The sequence below is a fragment of the Leiobunum rupestre genome, chromosome 11, assembly GCF_980474605.1.
Source record: "Leiobunum rupestre chromosome 11, qqLeiRupe1.1.hap1, whole genome shotgun sequence".
Lineage (NCBI taxonomy): Eukaryota > Metazoa > Arthropoda > Arachnida > Opiliones > Sclerosomatidae > Leiobunum > Leiobunum rupestre.
In genome coordinates this window covers 10,401,860-10,407,859 of record NC_143394.1, presented here as the reverse complement: position 1 = coordinate 10,407,859, position 6,000 = coordinate 10,401,860, and positions in this window count along the sequence as shown.

Here is a 6,000-nt window from a genome sequence, read left to right as displayed (position 1 = left end):
AGCTACATGCCACTGTGAAGTATTATTCAGTATTTCAAGTCAACCTGTGTTTCCGTGCGTATGTTTGACTCTGCTGCTCTGCAACACGTACGATATTTTTCGTGTATTTGGAAGATTTCTGAAACAGTAATATAGGCGAAGGTAGTAGAAAATTTTAAACGGATTAGGTTCGTAAAATGACTTTAGGACCCACGTTCCCCACATAGAGCTCTTTGTTAAAAAAAATTAACATCATATATCTCGAGTTATAGAACGAATTTTTACGATTGTATTTTTCATAAATTTAGCGCGTAACTTCTGAATTTGTATTTTAATTTTTAATTAACTTTTTATAATTTACTTATTGTTTGATATCGAAAATGCCATAGTACTTTCTTATCATATCGTGGCTTATTTATATATTGGTAATATAACAAATCTATCAGCTTACCTAAAATAACTTTAATCCAACGTAAGGTAATGTAATGTAACCTAACTAATCGATTATATATTTATCCTTATTTTAGTCCTGTCCACAAATGAATGTTCGTTTGTTTTGGTTGGCAGGTATCCGGCGTTATCCATATACTCCAAATACTTTCTCCAATGTACAATCAACCATTTAAAACGACGTACACGGTATAGAATTATTAAGACACGCCTGGAAAAATCAGCAGTGCAAACGCAAGATATTTGTGATTAAACCAGGCACGCGAAAACGAAAAGAGTGTATAGATAACACTAATAACAATTAAATAAGAATTTCCATTATGGGGAAAGGTAGAATGAAATTTTGGAAACTTTTCCTCTTGGGAAATTTCAAGTTACGTAAAGGTCTACTTATCTCCCAAAAGCGGTGAGTAATAATCATAATCAGCTAGGCTAATTAACCAAGGCATCGAATTAGACCCAACTCATCGAGCGACTTTTAATGACATTAATTCAGGTTACAATGCGCAAGACTATTAACGAAAGGAGCGTTTAGTTTGCAAGTTCTTTCGGCACTGGTTAAAACGGGATTGTCTAATTTGCTGAATTTCGGGACGTGTGGACCGATGAATTTTGAAGGATTCCTCCTACATAGAAGCTACTATCTTATAAACCGTCTGGACAAAATTGACTAATTTGCTGAAGTGCTGAATTAATTTTACTTTATTTTCGAATTAAAGAAACTATTCGAAAATAAAGTAAAATTTTCCGGTCCAGAAATTCAGCACTTCAGCAAATTAGTCAATTTTGTTCAGATGGTTTATAAGATAGTAGCTTCTATGTAGGAGGAATCCTTCAAAATTCAGCGATCCAGACGTCCAGAAATTCAGCAAATTAGACAATCCCGGTTAAAACGGTTTTCCCACGGGCTCTTCGCTTTCCAATTTCCATATAAACTTCTAGAGGTTAACGGTAATAGTGAGTGTAGGAGTTGTTCGATCGCGTGATATGAAGGTCTTACCACCACCCTCCTACGCGTTGTAGCACGGCCAACCGAATTAAATACATTATAAAAAAAATTATTATATTTTGAGGTGGATGGCAAGAAACAAACGAAAAACCATCTCAATATATGTCGTTCTTTTTAAGTATAAGATTCTAGATTCTCAGTAAGGTGTAATTAGAACACATAGCCGATTTTATTTGGGTCGGCGGCGTTAAATATTTTCAGCGGCGGTGGCGCGAAGGGGCATTTTCGCCCCCCCCCCTTGGTAAATTTGAAAAACCAAATTGCAAAATTTTTCTGAAGAAAAAAAATTAAGTTACATAGAAAATCTCAAAAACCATTCGGCGGCGGGACCAAAGTTTGTCGGCGGCGACGTCGCGCCGAAAGGTAAATGACTCGGCAGCAGTGAAATTATAGTCGGAAAATTGGATAGGTGGCGCTAGGCTCAAGGTGTAATATCAATTAGGTAAGACAAATCTGAAATTTATACTGAAAAAGTATTAAAAATGACTTTCACTTTACTTAGCGGCCCTCAATGGGTTAGAGTGTGCAATAACTGGTGGCTTTACCGGGGAGTCGGGGTCCGGCTCTTGTAACCCATAAGGGCGGTGGCGCACTGGAAGATGCTAGCTCTGATCAAATGGTCCTATCTCCACCTCCGACTTCGGTCAGGTTTGGGCTGGATACTGAGCTTCGGCTCAGGCTAACGGAGAGGGTCCGTGCAAACTGGCCGCCTCGGCGGATTGGGTAGCCTGCTGTGGGGCGGCGGGCCTCCGTATGAGGGCACGGTGGTCCTCTTTCCTGGCCTTTTGGAGTCACACCGGGATCTCCGGTGCCAGCTGTGCCGGGTTACTTGGGCTGCTGTGTGCTCGTCGTTCCCCTTTAGGAGCTCTCTACAAAGGGTTTGACTCTTTACCTACGGAGGTAGGCTGGAGTTGCTATAGCATACACTCTTAATCCCATTGCTGTGTGCGAAGTGGGGATTGGTCCACCCGTTGCTGCACCTTCTGCTGGGTGGAGTGGCTCGCGTCCAAGGTGCGAGCATCAGTAGTGGGGTTCTACTACCCATGCTGGATTTGTCACCTGTCCGGGCTAGGTGGACGCTGACGTAGGGCACTATGATGATCGGCCTCAGGTGCTATGGTCTCTGTTACTCGGTACACTGGGCTATAAATTCTGACACACTGTAGGGTACTTAGCGCTGCTTTAATAGCTTACCCCTATAGGGTTTCGTAAGAAAATTAGCATTCTCACAATTTAGAAAGTGTCGTACTTAGGTATAATACGTTACTTACGCTACTATACTTTATCTTTTAGGAATTTTTTTAATCCCCAACTTCGACTTCCAAAAATATAAATACTGGTTCGAATTCAACTAATCGTATCACACTTAAATTTTGAGTACTCCCAAAACGACACCATTACACATAGTAGAGTGCTGCCATCAAGCGATAGAAATCGTTAAACCTGAGATTTAAACATTTCTCTATTTTATTGCCACTTAGCGGAGACCCAACAAAAACATAAAGAAAGAGCATAAATTTACAGGTCGGTATTTCCCCAGTCTCGGATAAACGAAACTTATAGAGATGACAGGCCTTCCTCCTCGCCAATATCATTACGTAAAAACAGTATCGATTAGAAGACCTTAAGCCTCGGCATACCCTAATCCCAGAGCCGTTGCGGTTTTACTACGTCCGCTAAACCTTTATGTTTTCAACAGAGGTACGCGCTCTTCGCGGTGTAATAAAAAAATGGCAGCCTAACAGGCCCGTAGTCAGGATTTTTTAGTTGAGTGGGCTCGGCATGTTCCTAAGGGTGTACCCTTAAAAATTTATTTCTTTCCTAAGACCTATATGAAGCTGTGACTACATTAAAATGAGCTTATATGTCCACACGAGTCACACTGGCACTTGACATTGGAACACGTGGTTTTATGCCTTTAAAGCAACTGTCGGCTCTATCATTGCCACCTGTATTATAAAAAGGCCCCTGTTATTAGAGATGGCCATGAATCTATCCGAATCTTCGAAAAAAATGACTTTGTGGAGCCATCTATTAATGGAAACGGAAGCTAAAATTCAAAATAGTGAAACAATAACGTCGCCAGAGAGCCATTATAAAGTATTCTATTTAGACCATTTTACTCTACTTAGTGAACTTTAACCTAAATTATATATCCCATATAAAATATATTGTAAACAATTACTAGAATTGAAGTTATTGACAAATTTACAAACGAGCCAATCAACGCGAAGCATACTTTTATGTCCCGCCCTGTGGGTCAAAATGTCACTTCAGCATCTTGTTTTGATTTCGACGCTTGCTTTAAAAGTCGCTTGATGACTTAGGCCTAAGGTGGTGCCTTGGGTATTAAACTAGCTGATTATTATTATTATTACTATTATTATTATTAATAGATATAAATTAAATTTATATAAAAGGTAAATCAAAGTTGAATTTACAATCAGATTAGTTTGGTCTTAATTTCTTTGTGCTTTTACCACAAATTTAATCAAACTTGGAAAAACAATGACTTGATTAATCTCACGCGAGCCGATAGCGGAACTAAAATGGTGTAAACTGAGAACAAATTGAGAACGTTCTATTGCTGTGAACCATTGAACGTCACTACACGGAGGTAATAAAGTTAAATAAGCCGCAGTTGGTATACTTGGGTAAAGCTGAATAAACGACGACCTCGTACAATAGCAAATAGACTTAACCTTAGTTAGTATATTCCAATCAATATTTCTACTTGATTACGTGCCATATTACTGTTCCTGCTACAGCTAAAACTTTCAACTCCAAACGTGGAAGTGATACTAATATAATAAATCAATGTTACGAAAGTAAATAACATAGTTTGGACAGTTGGACTTAACTAAATATAAAATGTGAATAGGAGATTTTTTATTGATTTTGTTTACTTACTTTGATATTTTTAAGGAATCTGTTCCATTGCACCGAATCCCATTCGACCGAACCCAATATCCCATTTGACCGAAAAAGCCGCAATTTGGCGGATTTAGGGTTCGGTCTAATGGGATTGTCCCATTCGACCGAAAAACCCGCAATTTGGCGGATTTAGGATTCGGTCTAATGGGATTGTCCCATTCGACCGAAAAACCCGCACTTCACCGGGTATAGGATTCGGTTTTATCCGTTTCAGCATCTGTCAGAACAGAATGCAGTGTTACCTAACCTAACCTAACCTAACCTTAAATATATTAAAACGCTTCCATAAAAAATCAAAAGGTCGCTCAATTGTTAATATTGCGTCGGTCGATTAGAAAAATACAAAACCCGCTTTTGAGCTAATTTCATCAAAAACATTGGTGGAATTCGGTCTAATGGGAATTCGATCTAATGGGGATTCGGCGCAATGGGAAGATACCTTTTTAAGGGAGCACAGATACTTTTTAAGGGGGCACGATGGGGAACTCTCAGATTTTTTTGGAGGGGGCACAAATTATTTTTGAGGGGGCCCAGCCCCTCAGGCCCCCTTGCTGGCTATGGGCCTGATTTTGAGAGCAGCTACTAGACCAAATCTGGACCATCCTATTCATCATTCATTTCTTTGGTAAAGACAAGTTGTCACTCCTTTTTTAGTCAACAGATGTCACTAGGAAAAAAATAGTAAGAGTAGACTAAGGAAAATAACTACATTTCGCTACTAGAACCCCTTAAATACCTTTTTTATTGTCTGTTCATTCTTGGAGTAATAAAGCCTGCACGATTATTATGTATGGATTTATATACCCCTGCACCGTTTAAAAGAAAATGCAACCGGAGTTGAAAAATAGAAAGTTTGCAGAAAATCAGATGGTTTTGAAAAAATGTAATTTAAATTAAACTAATTGAAACAAATTAAAAGCCTGCACGAGTAGAAAATGGTTGGAGTGTTTGGTTTCATAAGTGGCTGAAGGGCTGCTGAAGCCCCTCCCTTGGGGTCGGGGCAAGTTTCGCCTCGCGCCATCTATGGGCGGCCTAGGCAACTATATTTTTATTTTGCCTTAGTTGTGTCCATATTCCAAACTTGATTATACCAATGTATCCATTTAGGCGATTAAAATTAATTAAAACCGCGTCACTACTTTAAATTTAACCACTCTATTACTTCGCTTAAAGATGTAAATTGTAAAAATTACTATTTAATATTTAACTATTGGTAAACCATGTTTTAAATATGAAATAGTATTAGAAAATCAATATTGGACGGTCTTCACCCTGCATTATATTTCTTCCCTAACGTTTTGGAAAAATCAATGGGAGCTTGCGAATAATAATAGCAGTTAAATGAACACTTCTTTGAAAAATTCACAGTCATAAGTTATTTCAAACGATAGTTACGACTAGTTTAAAGGTTGGAAAGGTCATTAGTAAACGTTACAATTAGTCCATTTAATATTTTTTTAAGTTCCTCTTTTCATCCTTTGGAAAAAATTGGGTTTTAAATTTTGAAATTATTAACTAAATTCCTAGCGGAATTGTTGCAGAATAGTACCATCGTTGCGCGAATTAGTGTTACCACTTGATAAAACTAATAGGCACACATAATTTTATCAGAAACAATATTAACTTAA